The 18,881-nt window shown below is 28.6% G+C and overlaps 1 protein-coding gene across 6 annotated transcripts in view; it reads right to left on the minus strand.

Moving 5' to 3' along the window:
* Positions 1-18,881, minus strand: part of LOC129911779 (collagen alpha-1(XVIII) chain) — a 402,503-nt gene that overhangs the window by 211,681 nt on the left and 171,941 nt on the right. The gene's annotated exons all lie outside the window — the stretch shown is intronic.

Consider the following 18,881-nt stretch of genomic DNA (forward strand, 5'->3'; position numbering starts at 1 on the left):
TTTGTTGATGTTTATTTGAATACACAAATTCTTTGGTACTCCTCGTCGATGATGTAGTTGTTATTTGCATAAAGTTATATACTTTGCCATGAATGTTGAAAATTTTCGAATGGTAAAATTCCATTCAAAATTTATATTTCACAGAATAATTGTTCATATATTTTTAAATCGAACAATGATTATAAAATAAATTATAATTTTCTCAAATTATTTCTCTAATGAAAACTATAGGTACGTATAAATTTGATATATTTGAAATGTTGAAACTATAAATTAAAATATTTATGATGTAATTTAAATTTTTTTTGATTTAAGAGCAAACAATTATTTGCAATAATTTTTTTTGCCAAAAAGTGGAGCAAAAGTAAAAATAAACAAACGCTGGGAAAATCACGACCTTATAATAATGGCCAATATAGGCAGTAATATAAAAATAATGAAATTAAAAAAAAAAAATATTTTATAGCAACTACTATTTATCTGTAACCTTTTTTTCGAATTCAGCCCTATAGAGTATCCACCTTGCTTCTAAGTGTTTTAAAAACTGTCTAGTTTCTCAGAAAATATCGTCCCGAAAAGCATTGCAAGCTAAGGTAAAAAATTTCATTTTTTATTTGGTAGAAGAAAACAAATTATTTTTGAAAAACATGACATTTTTTTTATGATATGCATTTTGAAACACACATCTTTGAATCAAAGTGGTAGATCTAGCCTTTTCATGATTTTGAAAGAACTATTTAAAAAAAAAAAAACATTAAAAAAAAAATCGTTAGGCAACCACCCACTGATTAGTCTGTTTGTGCTAAAAACAATACTGAATAAAATACTCGATTTCGAAAAAAATATTTTGAAAATCATTAAGCTTTTTGATTCAAAATATAGCATAATAAAGGCTGTGATACATAACACTGGCCCCTAAAAAAGTGGTGATAACTTTTGACGTTTAAAATTTAGATAAACCAAGGAAAAATTAAAAAGGTAGGTACATTTTGAAAAAAAATTACTTTTCATGCTATTTTTGGATACTTTTCCTTATTTTGAAAATTCATGAATTTTTTATGGTTTATCTAAAATTTAAACGATATTTAATAATAAAATGTTCAAGTAAACTCAAAAGAATTTGATTTTGCTCATAAAAAAAGAGTGCAAAAATTTGGTGTGTTTTATTACATATCAAAAGTTCATTAATTTCAGGTACCTAAATAACTTAGCCTCATTTTAATCCTATAATAATAATAGTTATAAGATAGCGAAAAATTTTCTAAAAAAACGTAAAAAGGTATATTTTGATAGTTTTTATAAATTGAACTAATATGTAACAAAACATTTTTTTCTCAACATAGTAAGCTAAATTTTTTTGTAGAGGAATAAATGACGTTTTTAAATGTATGCTTGAATTTTCTATAAAGAGTTTTTAAAAATCGTTGAAGATATTTGTCTTTTTAGAAATAAAAATCATTTTATCAGAAAAAATTTGCCCACTTTCTTGAGAGAAAAATAAAACCAAAAAAAAATGGATAATTGTAGTTTTTGGATAGTTCCAATGATTTTGCTGTTTTAAAATTTGAAATAAAATACCATATTCTAATATTCTAAAATTCAAAAAAATGTAGCTTTCACTTTCTTTTTATTTTGTCATGATACCTTCATTTTTTACTATTTTACAGCCTATCAAATTTCACTAAAAAAAAATCATGATTTTTTTTTTTTTTGTTCCTTTAAGTTTTTGGCCTAGTGTATTTGGCAAAGTAATTTCAAATTTTTCCAGATTGGTTTTTTTGTTTTTTTTTTTACTTTCATACTTAACAATTATCTCAAAAGTTTAGTTGAGTTAGTTATTTTCTTATTTTCTATTTCATTCAAAAAAATATTACGTATACACCACAGTGACCTGACTTCAGTTAAAATCCAAAAATTCATACAAATTTTCTATTGATCAAAAAGTATTATGAATAACTTCTCATTTATAACTCACTAGCTTTTAAAAGCAAACAGCTGGTCATTAAATTTTGACTTGTAAGTATAATAAAGTAGATACCTTGCCATATTATAAGGGTTAAGCAAAAAAAAAAAATTAGGTACAATAAAAAACAATAATACTTTTTGGTTCCTGTTGCTCAATTTAATTTATTTTTTATTGTCTTTTAGCTTCTTCTTTTTTTTGTATCCAAATGCATGATTTGTTTTAATTTAAAGAAAAAAAAACTTTAAAAATTAAGCAGCTACTATGAACCAAAAAAACATATTTTTTTTCGTTTCGGTTTAATAATATGGCATTGTACTGTAGATAACACGGTGTTTTCTGTGTAAGTAATTTGTTTACTAAAATTCAGCGTCTGGACAAAAATAGTATAAAATGAGTTTTAAAAAATTTTTTTTCGCCAATTTTTATTTTTGAAATTGATTATTTCAAAAACTATTGGTTATGTTATATTGATTTAAAAATTAGAATCAAATGTACAATTTTTCCTTTCGGAAATGGTATCATTTATTACTGTAAGTGTTGCCGTTGTTTTTTAATAATTTTTTTTATTTTGATAATTTTTTCTTAGAAAACTGCCCCTCCCACCTAAACGGGGGGAGATAGACCCCCCTTCCAAAGAAAAAAATATTTGCATTGAGCTCCTCTACAAAAACCCGTTATCAAATCCTGGCGCCCAGGTTATCCTACTACGTGCCGAAACAACATTTTTGTTCTATACCTAAAAGTTCGAATTTCTGTATCTGGGTTGAAATCGAAAAATTTTTTTTTCTAAGCCAATTTTGAAGTGATTTTCATAAAAAATACCTCGATTGATTGGAAAATAGATATAGTTTATTAATATATTTTTTAAATAGCATGTTGTTTTAAAAACATATAGGTACTTTAAATTGATGCCGAAGTTGGGCAAATGACGAAAAAAATGGAATTTTTGAACTTTGACAGCTTATAAATTCTAAGTGGTTTAACCGAGTTACATGTTTTATACATTGTTGAAAAGGTATATTTATCTTCTATCAGAAACTGTAAAAAATCGAAAATGGGTAAAAAATTGTCGTAGCTAGAATTTTTTCAATGGGTGAAGGTCCAAAAAACGGTTTTTTGCCCGTAACTCCAGATTTTGGGGGTGTTAGGGGATTTTCAAATACCGTTTCGTAATCAGTGCGACTAGATCTACAAAACCTGATAGGTCTCCGCCCGCGTATATTTTGAAACCTCATTTTTGTAACACCGTGTAATTATACCTTATCTCGCGAAAGCCTTAGTTAGTATTTCTCATAATCACAAGAAAACTCCATTTCTCTCATTTCATTTGTTCAATTTTACGTAATATGATTCAATTCCACTTAATGCAATTTTTCTTTAATGAATCTACATGCAACTTATTTCCTTATTTCATACCACCCATTTTACTATGCCAGACTTTGTGCAATTTACTGTTTGTCTTAACATGGTTTATTGTATCCTTTTTCTTCTTGTTCCTTCCTATCTTTCTTCATCCAAAACAATTCTTATCCTTATTTTCGTTGTATTTCTAAACTGAAAGTGAAAAAGAGACAAAAAGAAAACCCGTTTAAGCAAATTTGTCAAAACCTATGTTGTGAACATAAAAAGCTTGTGTGTATCTTTGTCTATGTTGTGTTTGCGTAACGGAAGTGCAACAACTATTTGTCTTGTTGCACGTTGAGTACACACACTTCTTGTTTTGGCTTCGTTCTAGAGTTCTACACATCAAAATGCTTGAAGTTGACTCGACTCAAACTAAAATTGCTGCATAGCACACAGCAACTCGTACTCGTTCGTATCCTCATTGTTTTGTTTAATGTTTGCATATTGCATCCGAAATTGCCTTAGAATTCATTTGAGCTATTTCATTAAAAATTTAAATATACCCTCTCTATACATGTAGAATATTTATGTTTTTTTTTTTTGTATTTGTATGAGGAGGTACATTTATATCTCTCCAAACCACTACCCCTATAACTTCAACAACCAACTTATGTATGGAGGTTGAGAGTAGGTACCTACTGCACTTTGGTTTTGATAGAACCTATTATATTGCAACTTATACCTACACCCTCCAACCCCACCACCACCATCAACAAACAACACCAACGTCAACACTACACCGTACCGTCATCATCGTCAAAAAAAAAACGAGACGCGCGTTATTTTGTGCAGACTGCAGACATCAAGGCATTTTGTATTCAGCTTTTTATTATTATTATTATTTTTTTTTTTTTTCAAAAGTCCTTGTGCTGTTTTTCTGAAAATTGGCGTTGTTGAGATAATATTTTTGTTTTGTTTGTTTTTTTTTCTTCATTTTAATTTTTTTTATGTTCAGAAAAACTTGAGGAACAAACCTCGTATGTGTGCTTAATTTGTATATTTTGTTACGTGTTTTGGCATAGGTAGGTTTTCCATTTCAAAACTGTCTGCGATTTCTACATTTTTAACCAAGAATAAAATGTAAAATGTGTTGTGTCTTCATCTAGGGTAGATAGATATGTGTATTAAAACCAGTGAAAGTTAGCATGGGTGTTAAATTACAAACTCACGGACTAGATTAAAAAAAAAAAAACAAAAAACTACTATAACTGTTTCTTAAGACAAAGAATTTTAATAAGTTTGAACAGAAAAAGTTTAACATGAACCAGAAACCTCTTTTTCGCAATAAAAACAAAAAAAAAATTGTACAACGGTATCACATATGTATTTACTTGGTTTTATATTTAAATATTACCGAAAAATAGGACAAGTCATCATCAACAGCCTATCAAAGGAAAATTCATCCCAAGGAAATTTTCATAAAGAGAAAAAATATTAAAAAAAAACAACAACAAATATTAAAAAATTTCCTTTTCCAAAAGAAGAAAATTCAAAATCAATTTTTTCTAACCGAACTTTGTATTGATTTTTTCATGATGGGCTGTCCATGATGAGTTCTACTATCATGTATTAACCAACTAATACAGCGGCTTTTGTAAATCGCAGGTTATAGCTTTCATAGAGTTTGTATAAAGCTTGTTTCAGAAACAAATTGCTTATAGAAGTTTAAACTTGTTTAAAATTTTCTAATAAGTTCTTTAAGTACTGTTTAAGAAACTTTACCGAAGAAAGCTTGTATTTCGGATAAGCATCAATTAATGATCTTATGAAAGTTAAAAGAAGTTTAATCTTCGAAAAGACTTGAATCACAAGCATCTATAACTACTGTATCGAGTTTTTCGGTAAGACCATAAAATCTCTCAATAACGAAGCTTTAAAAAAACAATTTCCAAAATGTGTAGGTATTATTTTTTGGTTTTGACATAGTATTTAACAGCTAAACAAGATCTTCCAAAGCTATCTGTTAAATCTCACAGCTTCTGTAAGGCTTCGTTTAAGACCTTATAAAAACATTATTACGAAGGCTCCAACTTGTATAGCGATCTCTTTTTGGAATAACCAACAACCCTAATAAAGTTTAACAGAAGCTTATATATAGCTTCGGTAATACTTTTACAGAAGTTGAAATGTTAATTGTAAATGAGACTAGTTCCGATTTTTCTTAAAAAAAAAAACTACAAAAATAAAAAAAACTATAAGCGCTAAATTTACAATCAAAAATTTCATCACCGCGTGATGAGAGAGGATATACAGGGTGTCCCAAAAGTTAACGTCGAAACGAAAACGATAGATAGTGTAGGTGGTGACAGTCATCAGAAAAATGATAAAAAAATCGCAGCGATAGATAGTGTAGGTGGTGACAGTCATCAGAAAAATGATAAAAAAATCGCAGCCATATATTTTGGGAGTTATGTGCATTTGAAAAAAAGTCGAAAAAATGGTCACCCTGTGACGGTTTTTCATGTGCCGTGACTACAAATCTTAATTTTTCTCATTTTTTTCTTTTGTTACGGAACCTTGAATAACCCTGCTATCAAATGCATTCAAAAATTTTAACTCAGCTGTATCAGTTTTAAAGAAAATATTACTTTTTTACCCAACTTAGTTCTAAAAAATTTTACATGACTCTAATTCAATGAGCCGTAGTGTAAAAAAAATGCACTACAATGTTTCGGCAAGTTGCCTTAAAAGTTGGTGTGTTCAATTCTCTTTTCAAAATGGTATAACATTGTTGGGAATATTTCATAAATAACCGAGATAAAATTTTTTTTCTTAAGAAATCCGACTTTTTTTTAGGTAATTTTTCCATATTATTTAAGTTTTTGTATACTGAAAGGTTCTGAAAGGGTACAAAACTTGAATAATATGGAAAAATTACCTCATAAAAAAGTCGGATTTCTTAAGAAAAAAAAATTTATCTCTGTTATTTATGGAATATTCCCAACAATGTTATACCATTTTTAAAAGAGAATTGAACACACTAACTTTTAAGGCAACTTGCCGAAACATTGTAGTGCATTTTTTTACACTACGGCTCATTAAATTAGAGTCATGTTAAAATTTTTGAATGCATTTGATAGCAGGGTTATTCAAGGTTCCGTAACAAAAGAAAAAAATGAGAAAAATTAAGATTTGTAGTCACGGCATATGAAAAACCGTCACAGGGTGACCATTTTTTCGACTTTTTTTCAAATGCCCATAACTCCCAAAATATATGGCTGCGATTTTTTTTATTATTTTTCTGATAACTGTCACCACCTACCCTATCTACCGTTTTCGTTTCGACGTTAACTTTTGGGACACCCTGTATGTAGGTACAAAAACCACATCCTGAGTTAATTTATATTTCAGGGATATATCTATAACCATTTTTAAGTAGAATCTTATCTTAAGACTTATTTTTTTTTTCAACTTTGTTGAGTAAGCACTCATAAAAACAAATAGCTACCATCGTATATCAAAGGACAAAAACCACAAGGATCACATTTTAATGCACAGTTTGACATAAAAACAACAAGACATCTAAACGTGTTAAAGCAGTAACGACGCGACCTAACAAGGAGCTGTGATGTTTGGCACCATTAGAAAACTATAAAATATAGAATATAAAAAAGAGTAACTTTTAACAAGCATCAAAAGTCAAAAGAAAAATATATCTTCATGTATGAAAAAAAAAACATTTTTAAATGTTCTGACATCGAACGTAATCAGGCGAGATGAATCCTTGTGGATAAAGCTTTCATCGCTTCACACCTATACCCCATCATCATCATCACCAGAGACAGAAACAAAAAAGAGTAACTAGAGTTGACTTTGCCTAGAAAATACTATGGAACTCCTCAAAAAAAAACAAAAAATCAAAAAAGACAGACAGACAAAAAACAACATCGAATTGAAAGTTAAAACATTTCTCTAGGGGTTTCCCTATGGAACGGCATTTGTCAAGGCAGCATCCTATCTATCTGCTGTTTGAACATACCGCACACACCTTTCACTCGTTTTTACCTCACTCATACTCTCTATCAGAGCCAGAGCAATAAACACAAGAGAGAACAAACAAAAACATTTGCCTGTGACATAGCAAGGAGCTGGCTGCTATACACGACAAAACAAAGCAAAAAAATCATGGAAAAAAAAACTTTGCTTGTGAATGGACTAGAAAAACGTTTATATCATTGCTGCCTGCATCCTCTCTTGTTTCGTTTTTCCCTAGAAAAGTGAACCTATCCTCAATGTAGGTAGGTATATTGTCACCACCTCCAGGTGAGGTATCCTTGTGTAGTTGTAAACGAATGACAGTTCTAGAATATTGGCAAAAGGAAACGAATAGAGCGTAACAACATGACGATTGCAACAGCACCGAACGACCGACGAAGAAGAGAAAAAGGAATGAAACAAGCAGGCAGACACACGTTTCAAGCTTAACTTACGTTCCTTTACTATATTTGCATATCCTGTTGACATTAGTTTCGTTAGGTTTTTATTCAAGGACTCAAACTCAAACCCCTTTTCGAACATGTTATTCTAAGTAATTTTTTTCACTTAAGTTACATAGAATTGAATGGAAGATAGAGAGCTTCAGAAACATGGGTATTCCAATTTTATTCGTTTAACAAGAAACACACAGGAGAAGAGAAAGCATATGACGTGAATGGTTATGAATGGTGATGCCGCCTAATAACATATATAACATGAACAGAGTTTGTCTTTCAGAATTGTTTCTCTGAGGAAAGTGAACGTTTAAGTTAATTAGGGAAAAAACATTTGGTCATAAAGTAAAATTGATAGCAAAATGCAAGACTTATGTTTATAAACGCATACAATAAAACTTATGTGGAACTAACGTGAGACTAATTTGCAAAAAAGGATTGTCGTTTATATTTCATAGAGAGTTTTACAAAGTAAAAAGTACTTATTTTAAGTAAGCTTTTATTAGTCAAAAGAAGAAGTTTTTTGTCAAAGAAAACACATTCAGGTAGAAATAAGAACATTTTAACTAAGTTGTAACCCTTTCCTATAATTATGTAAATCAGACATTTTTACTTGTTTATTTAATGTACCTACTGAAATTTGAAACAACATTGAGTAAGTTACATATACCCACTTTTTTCTACAGTATTATAGTTTGTAATAGGTTTCTGTAATGTTGCTCTTTTGAAAGGTTATATCCTCAAAGTTATTACTAAGAAAGGATTTTTTAAAAGATTCTATCATTAAATAGGGTAAATAGGGGTAAAATGGTGTGGAAAAAAAATTGTCTTCTAAGCCGTAAGTTGATTTTTCTTTTAATCGATAGACACATTTATTAGAAATTGACGAAGTGTTGGATAAATTCTAAAAATATTAAAAACTGAGTTATGAACGGTTATTATAGGGAAGTGTTTTTTTTTCAGCAACTTGAGTTTTACTTACAATAATACAAAAAATTATGATTTTTTTTTTTAATGAAAGCCTATTTTGAAAGGATTTCTATTGTTTTTTTTTTTTATTTTGAAAGAATTTTGAAATAAATCAAACTTACAGGTGTGATTAATTTACGGAAGCATTTAAAAAATTGGGGAAAACATTTTTTTTTAGCCACAAATTTTTTGACCGTTTTTAAAGATTTTTTAGTTATTTCTTTTTAGTTTTGATAGATAGGGACTATATCTGTTCAAAATTTCAATTATTTTCATAGTCACTATTCTGAGATAACGGATAAAGATGGTCTTTTTTTTTAACATAGATCATTTACAAATTTGACATTGTCACATTATTTCGCAAGTAGATAATAAAACCTATTATTTGAGACCTACATGAAACATGAAATAAGCAAAATTTACACAAAATAGCCGTGTTTTATTTTTACTCAATATTTTACTGAGTAAAAATTGTATGCTGTAAACAGTAAAAAAGATAAGTTTTATTTATTTTTTATATACCTATTTATTTATTTACAATTATCAGTTGGCCTCAGAAACGGAACAATACAAAACCGGGAGGCTTGCCGTCGATTTCTGAGGTCAACCCGGCGAACCTAACAGGCGGATCACTAGTGTGAAGCAGTAACGTGGGAAGGTTATGATCCCCTCGACATCGAGATCATAACAGCGCCGAGAAAAAGGAAGAAGAAAGATATTTATTTATTTACAATATATATATATTGTTGAAGGGTCAAAAAATGTATAGGTCCATAAAAAATTTTCTCTGTAAACCAACAAATAAAAAACTTTAGTTTATCCTTAGCTATCATTTGTTGTTGTTAACCGTGTAAAATTTTACTGAGTTAAGTACTAAGTTACCAATTAAACACGGCTAATACCGGAAAAGATAGTTTACGGAAGTGCCGTAATCTCAGTTTTAAATTTCGACATGGTCGCCTTTAAATTTTTTTTAATCTTTCTTTGTTAGTTTCGCACATATAGGTACGATTGTGGCAGATTATTAAAGCTTAAATAATAAACTTTCAGATAATATAAAATTTATAGAAGATTTTGATGTAAAAACAGTGACAAAATGTTGTGCAAAGAAGAAAGTTAATTTTGTTAAAAAAAAAATTTTATTTCAAAGAATCATTAGATACTATACGCAACATAATAGACTTGAATATAGTTTAAATTTAATTATTTAAAAAAAAAAATATTTTTCTTTTGTAACATACCTAATGATTAACTTAAAAAAATTATACTTTTTAGCTACAAAATGTAGAAGGTACATATATAAATGAAGTAAATCTTACTATTAAATGGTAATATTATCTTGTAATTTTTTTATAATAATTAAAAAAAAAATCATGTGTGCAATTCACACATGTTAGAAGTGAAACCTTAAAAAATCATTAAAAAAAATGACACTTAGAAAGCTTACAAATTTTCCTTAAAAATAAAGCCATAGGTACTTAAATTTTTACAATGCGTAGTAAGTAAAAAAAAAAATTTATTCGAACAATCATTTTTAATGAAAAAAAGCAACAAAAAAATAACTTTTTTTCTTCTAACACCATTAAATCCATTTTTCTATATAACAACCTATAATAAATTGTAAACCATCTGAAAGTTTATTATTTTACCTTTAATATGACGCTTCAATCATATTTCTACGATGCCTACAAAAAAAAATAAGATTTTTTTAAAGCCAACCATGTCGAAATTTCAAACTTTGACTCTGGTACTTCCTACACTATGACTGGTCATCGGCAACAGATCTTCACAGGTGTTTTGAGGTATTTTTCAAGTTTTTCAATTTTAGATTGTATAACTTGTAGAGCACGTACCGTTATGTGTGATAATATTGTTAGCATTGCGTATTAAAGTTAAATCAAATTTGTATGTGCTCTAGATAAAAAAATACAACGTGTTTCTGAAAAAGAACATCTTTTTACCGTTATCTCAGGATTTTGAATATGAAATTAATTGAAATTTTGTGCAATTATTAAAAGTTATTATTTATTTTATAACCTATCTACAGTATAAATAATTATATTCATCTATCTTTTAGAACAAAAAAGTTATAATCAATTGATTTTTTCTGTCGCTTTTTCTTTTCATCGTGTTTCAAATCACTACGATACTAAAGAAGTTTTCACTTCAAAAACATAATTTTTTGTATGAGTATAGTGCAGTTTTTTTTTTCAGTCATACATTTTTTTCTCTACAAACATTTACTATTATATATTTTTGCTTTCTTTTTATACATTGTAACTTTTTCTAAATTTCAAAAAAATCAGTTTCAAATTGTTTAAAAAAAACTTCCACGAATGCGCTAGTTTGCGGTTGAATAAAATTTTGAACTCAAAACCTCAGTTTCAAAGCAAAAATTCCACTCAACTTTTTTTTTCTTTCTTTTTCAAAAAAACTAAATGAACTCTGTCACTTAATTGAAATTCCATTTAAATTCTTCCTTTCAAAAGAACTCAAACTGAAAAAAAAAAAACTGTATCAAACAGAAAAAAAATCAACATGCAATTAATTTAAAAATCTGACAAAGTTTTATCTTCCTTCAACACAATATGGTGTTAACCGGATGTGATGTGCTTGAAAAAAAAAGCAACAACAAAGGAAAAAAAAAACTTTTCTTTTATAAACTCTTTCCATTTACCACACCAGATTGAGTGCCACCACTTTCAAACCATTTATCATTTACTTTCATAGGCAACTGGGACATATACACCGTTGTCAGTACGAATATGAAGGACACAGGGTGGTGTACTTTTTCATATTTAGCATCCCTATTCTCAAAACCAATTGTTACAAGTCGTCATTTTTTTTTTTCGTTTGCCGGAAGTGAATATGAAACAGTGAAATTGTCACTGAAAATTAGGATTTTTAATAAAAGACTATACAATGTCAAACTCTAAAGAAAACAGATAGTTACAAAAAAAAATCCATTGGAAAGTTTCACAGAGACACACGAGCATGACGATGATGTTAATGGCAACGCCAAAACAGAAAACACACCATCTTGAGGGCCATTTTGCCTTTTTTGCTTAAACCCAAACTCTCTCTCAACTCAAACTCAACTGCAATATCCTTTGTGTTTCTTGTGACTTTTTTTTATGTTCTCTCCTTTTGGTGCACGTCGAGGACGACGTCTTTTTCTAGGTCAGTTGATATTTTTCGAAGCGGAAAAGAGGACATATTTGTAGAAGAAGAAGAAGAAAAAAACTGCATTCGGTCATTTTCACCACAGAAGCACCCAACAGCAGCTGTTTCCCCTGCTACTGAAACTGCTGATACTGATGCTGTGTTGTCCAGTGGTTTTTCGGTAAAAGTTTTATGAAACATTTTTCAATTTTGCCCTTTTCCTCTGAAACGTCCTTTTTTTTGTTGTTGTTTTTGTTTGTGTAAAACTCATTCACGTATAAAACACCGAAATTACTAATTACTGTTGGCTATCAGGAAACAAACAATTTAATTTTAATCAAAAAGTACCTGCAACTTTATGACAAAAAAAAAAAAAATGTCCTTGATAGTTAACCAAAACCAAAAAAAACCACCAACCGGATGTTGAAGGACATCATCCGCCATTTTCTAGTGTGTATGTCTCTCTGATGGACACACATATATCTACCTATGATAAAGGTGTGCAATTGCTATCCATCGGTTTGGTCACTGAAAAACCGCTACAAAGCAACGAATGCTAATATCCTTGGCGGATGTCGACTGATATCTGTATCTTCCCGTCTAAAAACAAAAAAAAAAGTTGAAAAAAATAAAAAAAAGTTATGGACACACAGGTAATAAGTGGCCAACTGGGGCTGAATGAGGAAGGACAATAGATGTCCTTTCAGGGACGTTTCATCGAGTTGACGACGATTATTACTGGCATTTGTGTGCATTGCCAACCAGGATTACTAGGTAATAGTGCGTTGTTGCAGCTCTTTTATGGTAAAAAGGGTTGTTGTGTGTAGCTGTTTTTTTTTTTTTTTTTTTTGTTTTCCTATTCTTTGTATCGCCATTAAACCATCAAAGTGGGGAGTAAAACATATTCCTGTCGTCCTATAGACTGACACTGACGAGTGACCTCTTTCCAGAGATACTAAAAATTCCTCCCCGTCAGAGTGTCGTTTGGTCCTGCTCAGCCAGTATTGCTAATTGCTGTTGAGCGTGGCGGGCTTTGTAGGTATATTTCAATTTTTTTTTCCACCTATCCTGATTCCTGACATCATTTTTGATGAAAATTGTTAAATTTTTGATATTGCCTAGTGTTTGGTGATGGGAGAATTTTATATGGAAGTCTGGGGACCTGATGAAAAAAAAAAAAAATCCACAATCATGGAGGGGATAAAAGTAAAGAGAAAATATGCATGATTTTCTACATAGCACTCTAGACTAGATTGTTAACTGCATTTTTTTCAATCTAGGTTCATTTGGAATTTTAATAAAATTAAGGGCGCGTATATATTTTTTTTGGGTTACCTATTTTTTTTTTTTATTATCAAAAAAATATTGTAGACACAGCTTTATAAAATTGAAAGCTAAAAGCCAAAATGGTATAACGGTAGTAGAAGGTAGTTGTTACCTTCCTGACATGGAATATGTTATACTCGAGTAGGCAGATAGATTTTTTTTTTTTTTTGTTTTTATGACAGAGTAGAGAGATGGTTGTGTTTTTTTTTTTTTATTTAAATTAAATTATTTATTCAAATGATGGTTGGGAATTGATTTTTTAAGATAAAATATTTAGATTTTTCTGTTTTTGCTGAAAATTTGGTAAAAGAGAGAGAAGAGTTGTTTTGTTTTTTTATGATTTTAATTTTTTTTTTTTTGGTTTGAATGATTTAGGTATGAATATAAATTTTTTAGTTGAATAAGTTTTGGTGAAAAAAAATCAACCATTTAAATAAAATCAATGAGGTTGGATTTTGGTTGTTACTTGTAAGATATTTTATGCAATATTTTGGGATAATTTTTGGTTGGTTTTTGACATTTAATGATACGGATATCTTTACTGGAGTGAAAACTTTGTGTCTGTAACAACTGAATTGAAATAGCTAAGATATGAAAAAATATAAGTTGTAAAACCTATAGATCTTAACGTCTTGAATTATATAATAAGAAAAAACGAACAAAATTTTTAAAAAGTGCTGCAGTTTAGTCACAAAATTTCATATTAAGTTTCAATTGTTTCTATCAAGACACAACTTTTGAGACCCATTTTGATCAAATAAACTCGTAAATAAATTTTGATTTTAAAAATAATATTTACGAGTAAATATTGTGGTAGGTAAGGGATGTTAAATCTCCGGAAATCTTTAGCATACTCTAATTTCGTTAAAATAAAAATAGGGATAACCCTAGGAACAATAAGTTGGAAAAAGAATGTGTTTAAACCCTTCTAAAAACCCAGTTTTTATATGTTTGTTGGATCTCTTATGTTAAAAACTGGTTGGGATATTAAACTTTTTAAAAGTTCATAGAAGAATTTTTTAAAGAAATTTAAAATAAAATAAAATGCACAACTAGTGTCGCACGTACTTGCTCTTATGGTAAAAGTTGCTCTGATTTTAAAGCTTTTCCTTGAACAAAATAAGGGAAAATTTAAAATTTGATATTTGCACGGAATTTCATAAGTGGTGCAAAAAAAAAAAATAAAATCTGTTTTTATAAATAATTAAATACCGTTTTAAATGATTTTTTACAAAAAACTAAGTATGTCATTTTATTTCTTGTATAAAAAGGAATTTTTAAAAATATTTTTCGAAAATCGTTAGAGCCGTTTTTTTTAAAAAAATAATTTTTTACCTATATATAAAAATTTTTTAACATTTTTCAAAAAAAAGGGTATGCCATTTTGAACAAATAATTAATTTACAGATAAAAACGGATTTTCAAAATTTTTCAATAACCCGTTTCCAAAAAATTGATTTTTCGAAAAAAAATTTTGAAATATTTTTTTAAAAATCCAAAAAGGTGTTTTTTGAAAAATTTTTTAAATAATTATTGTTTTAACGTTTCTGTATAAAAATTTCGGTCGAAATCTGTTTTGTCATTTACGAGAAATTCATAAATCAAAAAAACCTTTCTATGGCAGGTACCGTTAATAACGGTACAAAAAATATTTTTTTTATTTACAACGAAAGATTTTATGTGTTTCACTACACACAAAAATTTTAATCAAAATCGTTAAAGCATTTGGGAAAAAATTAATTAAAGCTGTTTTTTTTTTAATAGTTTTTATTTAAGTACCTATAACAAATTTTTATATAAATTTTTCAACAAAATTCATCGAGCTGTTTTCAAGAAATTGATATTTAAAAAAAATTAACTTTATTTAAAGAAATCCAATTCAAAAATTTTTGAAATTTTTTCTTAGTTTTCAAATATTAAAGTTACAAAAACGTTTCTATACAAAATTTTATAATTGAAATTGGTAGTGTCATTTACTTAAAGTCAGACATCATGAAATCGTTTCTATGGCAAGTACCGTTCAAAAACTATTTTTTTTGACGTGATAAAAAAGGAAGCGTCTGATACGGATTTTTTCCAACACTCGAAATATGAATTTTTGAAAAACACCTTGTTTTTGGTTTTTTTTTTATGTAGTAGGTTTTGGCCTTATGCATACATGTGCAAAAAATTGGAATCGTTTAGCGAGTTTTGACTGAATAACGGAAGAAACAAGTTTTTAAAAAACACGTTTTTTGACCGTTTTTAACCGATTTTCATCGTTTTTTATTTTTATATTTTTTTCTTTAATAGATACAGGAATAAAGTATATGGAGTAATGATAGACCATAACCACGACTGTGTGCGAAGTTTCAATCAATTTTGAGATAACGGTAAAATAAAATTTTAGAAATCAACAGGTTATAACTTTTGACCAAGAGCAGATAGAAATTTTATTAAACTTTCATACAATTACAATTACCTTTTATTTGGTATATAATACATAACGGTAGACTAACTACAAGCTACACAATGTTAAATCAAGAAACTTGCGAAAAACCTCAAAACACCAGTGGAGATCTGTTGCCCCCCGAACAGCCACCAGTGTGGGAAGTACCGTAATCTCAGTCTGGAAATTCGACATGGTTGACTTTAAAAAACTCTAACTTCTCTTGTAGGCATCTTTGAAATGAGATTGATACGTCATATGAAAGGTGAATAAGCTTTCACATGGTATAAAATTTTTTATAGGTTGGGAAACAAAAAAATTGATACCACTGCGTGAGAACATAAAAATAAATGTTTTTTTTTTGCTTTTTTTAATGAAATTTGAGTTCAAAAAATTCTAGCTCTTTTTGTAGATGTCTCATAGACCTGATATATATATATTTTGAGTTAAGATAATTAGCTTTCAGATAGTATAAAATTTTGTATAGGTTGTTAGGGAAAAAAATGGAATTAATGACGTGAGAAGATAAAAATTCATGTTTTCTTTGCTTTTTTTTGATGAAAATGATTGTTTTCAATAAATTATTTTTATAGTTTTTGCGCATTGTAAAAATTTAAAAATGGTTTTTTCTTAAGAAGAAATACTTGGCTTTTAAATTGCATAATTTTTTGTAAGCTTTTAAAATAAAAAAATTAATACATATAATGAGAAAATAAAAAAGGTATTTTTTTTTTAGCTTTTTTTGTAAATTATGATTGTTTGAAAAAAGTAAACGCTTCAATTGACTCATTTTAAATAAAAGCACACAACCTGTTTTCTGACGACTTTATCACGTAAAATCATCGTCCGTAAACCCGCCTTACAGACAACCTTCTTTTTTGCAAAAGAGATACCTTAATCAGTAGTTAAATTGCTTAAAGAACAAATACCAAGCCCTCCAAGGCTCAGACAGTACATTTTCATGAAATTGGGCAGTTACCATTCACCTTTCATGGAAGCTTATTTTTCAAAAGCTTTGAGATACCTTATACAAGTAAGTAGGTAAACAATTTAACTCTTATCAAACAAAAACAAACATAAAAAAAAACTTTGCTCATATTCCCAAAATGATAAGTGCACTTCTTTAACAGTTCCCACCTTAAGAACATCCAAAGTTTTTAATTAATCTTAAGAAATTAAACTTAAAGACCGGATAAACGTTTATTTTCTTCAATAAACACAGCTTTGGTCTTAAGCTATTTTTTCTTTCTATTTTCTTATAACCGGACATGCCTTGCCCAAATAAAGTCTATGCTGGAAACCATTTATCAAAAAGCAAAAATAAAAAAAGAAAAAGAAGAAAATTAGGTAAGAACTCAAGCTACTTTAGAATATCTCAGCGTGTCGAAGTGTAATACATAATAATCCTTACGATGATGAATAAAAATCCTTGACTGTAAATGTTGATGATATATATAACCAACCAAAACCTACTAAAAAGAAGAAAAAAAAAAAAAATCAAAAATTAAGAACCTTCTTCTACCCTTTTTTTTTATATTTGAGTGTTCATAAAGATTTTTACTATATAACTGATGCTAGAGGTATATCTTAAGTTATACCCAAATTATACCTATACTCTACATATAAATGGTAAAGTCTCTGGTGGTTCATTATCATTAACACAAAATAAATTCGTTTACCAAATGTCTTTTGCTTTTTTGGAAGAAAGTTTATTCGTCTGCCATTCCTCCAAAAAAAAGAAAATACCTCTACCCTCTTCAAGAACTCAAAGTATACTTCTAGGCTCTGTATATAAGTGTTTACAGCCACCGAAGTCTCATTACTGCGAGTTGAACATTTCTCAAATTCTAATTTGAAAAACTTTCATCCTTGAAGAACCTCCTCCCTCTCTCGTTTATATTCCAAACTCATATACACTTCTTCTCTTCTTATATAAATCTATCCCTTGGTTTTATAGGTACCAAAAACCATACTATACAGTTAGATATAGTATATAAAAATGTTGATTATGCCGTGACTTTACGAAACATAGAGTATCTATAGTCAAGTCTGTTTAGCAGGTTGTTTAAGGGTTTTCGGTGTACTGCCATGTGGAGGCAGTTTTTGTTTACCCAAAGTATAAATTACTAATCACTGATATAGCAACAAATGATGAAAACATGGGTGGATTTGTCTAATTGAAAAATAAAAAATAGGCGCTTGTCTTATTTGAAGGTTTTTGAAATTATTTCTAAACCTTAAAAAATTCATGTTTCGCTGACTTCAAATGATCTTAGCGAAAACCGAAAACATATACTGAAAACATATTAATAAATAAAGTCAAAGTTGCCAAAACTGAACAAAACAAATTAAAATTTTCATGCAAGCTGAAACCAGTTCTTAAACTTTTTCGCCTAGTTTATATAAAATAGTCAAAATGTAAAAAAAAAAAACAATAAAATTGACGAGCTATAAGAAAATCATTTTTAAACCTCTTCGCAATAAGCCTGAACACACTTTTTTCATGCTATATTATCTAACTTAGCAAAAAATAAAAGCAAAATAGTTCCCGAATTTCTTGAATTGATTCGGAGTTTAAAAACGAAGTGATCCGCTTAAATCAAATAATCTTAGCGAAAAATCCTGTTCGAAAAAATAAAAAAAAAAAAACATGAAAACCAAAATTTGGGAACGTATTAGAAACAAGTTATGGACCTTATTCCAACTTAAAAACATTCTTACATCTTTTCGCTAAGTTTATTTAGAATAAGCGAATTGCATACCAAAAAGCTACGAAATTGTCAAATATTATAATTAGATTAACAAACGCTCTTCTAGAAAAAAATTCTATAACTTAGCGAAAAAAAATAGAAAAAACCTGCTAATTTAAAATTAGCCTCATTTATTATAAGAATTCATTGTAAGTTATTATAAATATATGTTTTCAAAACCACAATTAAATAAATTTCTTGTTTCGCTAACTTCATATAAACTAAGCGAATCAATTTTTGCAAAAACGAAAAAGAAATCCCAAATAAAATTTATTTTTTATTAAATAACATACAAATTGCTGAATTGATACTTAGGTAAATTTATTTAAACTAAGCGAAAAAAATAATCAACAAATAGCGAAAAGTCTTTTAGTCCATAATTTATTTAAAAAAAAACTCCAAGATGGAAATTTTCAAACTATGTTTCACTGATTTCATATAAACTG

Source organism: Episyrphus balteatus, chromosome 2 (genome assembly GCF_945859705.1).
Source record: "Episyrphus balteatus chromosome 2, idEpiBalt1.1, whole genome shotgun sequence".
NCBI classification, from domain to species: domain Eukaryota; kingdom Metazoa; phylum Arthropoda; class Insecta; order Diptera; family Syrphidae; genus Episyrphus; species Episyrphus balteatus.